Here is a 2,540-nt window from a genome sequence, read left to right on the forward strand (position 1 = left end):
CATGCCTGAGCCTTTGATACTTAGCAACAACCCACAACAACAAGTGTGACCCCAGTGCTACAACTTTGCTATCTCTAGGGATCACTGAATGTGTGGCTCCCAACACACACCCCTAGTGAGCAACACATCTAAGTGTGTGACCACCAACCTCACATGGCAACAAAAACAATCCAAGAGAAGGCAGGGCAGAGAATGTGAAGGTCCCTCTGTTAGTATTAGGATCAGGTCCAAACCCACCCCTTCAAAAAAAAACATAATGTTATGGCAATATTGTTTGGGGATAAAAACAATTTGGGTTGTTTCCTTGTAGAGAAAAGGCAGGATTACTTGCTGTAGCACTGTAGCACTGTCCTCCCGTTGTTTACCGATTTGCTCGAGCAGGCATCAGTAACGTCTCCCTCCATTGTGAGATGACTTGTTACTGTGTTTGGCATATCGAATATGGCACGGGAAGCTTGCCAGGCTCTGCCATGCAGGCGGGATACTCTCAGTAGCTAGCCAGGCTCTCTGAGAGGAACAGAAGAATCGAACCCAGGTCAGTCACATGCAAGACAAACGTCCTACCCGCTGTGCTCTTGTTCCAGCACAAATCCTTGCTGTGAACAGGCAAAATAGCATGCTTGCCTTTTGCTAGTATCTTTCTAAATCAAGCACCAAAATACTACATTTTCCTGTCTGGAAAAATTAATTGTGTTTCAGGGGACTCCTGAAGTGGGGAGTAGGGAGAGATGGCAGCGTCAAGAAGAGTCTGCTGCCTCTCTCTGCCACCTCATTCACCCAGGGAAGTGACTGGAAAATCTATGACTGACGAAAGTCTGCTGCAAGCCCCTGTACGGTGCAGACATCACATCTTACCAGCTCCGTGAGGCAGACATCAAGCTGCCCCTACAGTTCACTTTCCTGCTTTCCTGGATGCTGTGGGGACTGCTCCCTGCCACCCATTTTCTCAGGGAGCCATGGACAGAGACTGGAACAGGGAATTCCTCTTTGCAAGAAAAGAAAGTGAATCCTAGTCTTTTCCCAGGCCACTCCAGTTTGTCATCTCATCCTCTTAGAAGATTTCAGGAGGAGATGGATAGTGCTGTAAAACAGTTTTATTTAGAGATGATGAGGAAAGACTAATATATAGAAAGTAGAAGTTTCCCGCAAAAAAAAAAAAAAAACACTGCTTTGCGCAGTGGCAGTATCGTAGCCAATGAGGTTTATCCGAGGCGCAATTATTGCTAATTGAAAACTTTTCCCAATACCCCGCTGTGACGACTTGAAATATAGTCGGCATTCGATGCTATAAAATGTATTCTCTGAGAATATCTGAGAGACTTTATTCTTAGTGTGTGTCAGAAGAACCAGTGTGTTATATCTCTTCAATGAACTTGCTTTGCTCTTGCTTTAACCAACCTGGTCTTGGTAAATTCTTTTACCACCCCATTACTCAGAATCCACAGAGCCAGGGTTCTAGCCCCCCTGCCTATCACTTTACTGAGAGCTTGAACTATTTAGCAATAATTTACCAAAATTAATTTGTTTGTTTTTGTTTTGGGCTCACACCTAGTGATGTTCAGGTGCTACTCTTGGCTCAATAATCAGGGGATGGCTACTCCTGGCGGTATTTGGAGGACCATGAGCTACTGAGAATCCAACTCAGGACTCATGCATTCAAAATATGTGTTCCAACTGAGCTTTCTCTCCAGCCCTGAATTCATTCTTTAGCCAATCTTCTCTATAAACACTACCACCACCATTACTGATCTTCTATCCCATATCATCCTTATTACAAGACAAGAAAAAAATCTTTTTTTGTCTTGCCCAAAATTGCATTACTTTTGAATATATTGTTCGATTTTTATCCCTTACGGGGAATCTAAATCTACCTTCTCTCTATGCAAATTTCATTTCTCTCTGTCATGTAGTACAGGGGTTGACACTTTTTTTTGCAACTATTACAAGCTTGTTTTGTTATATATCTGTCTCTCCATAGACATATCTCTCCTTGAAGAATCAAATAGGGTCATGTTATTTATTGAACTACTAAGTTCTGATAACACTTTTGAAAAGTGCCTATGAATTCCTTAGTTCCAACATTCCTGCCTTGCCACTTTTTAATGCTTTTCTATATGATAAATATCCTACCTGTCCAAAATTAAAAAAGCATCTACTCGCAGACTTGAAAATCAATAAGAATAAGGCTTTAGTGATTAAGGTTTAATGCCTTTTATGATTGGTTGGCTAATAGCAAAATCACCCAAGCTTATAGAAACAGGGATATCTTACTCCTAATGCAAGTCCCTATTCTATTTAACAATTAGTCAAGAACTTCTGGACTTACATTTCAGTCCTAGTGGGAGAAAATTATGCAGGTAGCTCCAAAATTTGGTTTTAAGCTATGCTTTCTCATTTAGACTTTGAGGACAAAGACTGCATATATTTTTGACTGAAACAGATTTCCTCCTATCTTTAATGGTAATCTTTAACTTCTACATTTGTATCTAGCATCAGAATATGAGGTCTATTTTCACTGCCCTGGGGATGATTCAGTATTT

General features: G+C 41.1%; 1 pseudogene; it reads left to right on the top strand.

Annotated features, from left to right (window-relative positions):
• Positions 1-1,166: 1,166 nt before the first annotated feature.
• Positions 1,167-1,332, top strand: LOC130024974 (uncharacterized; annotated as a pseudogene).
• Positions 1,333-2,540: the final 1,208 nt, after the last annotated feature.

This window comes from Sorex fumeus, unplaced genomic scaffold (assembly GCF_029834395.1).
Source record: "Sorex fumeus unplaced genomic scaffold, SorFum_2.1 ptg000029l, whole genome shotgun sequence".
NCBI classification, from domain to species: domain Eukaryota; kingdom Metazoa; phylum Chordata; class Mammalia; order Eulipotyphla; family Soricidae; genus Sorex; species Sorex fumeus.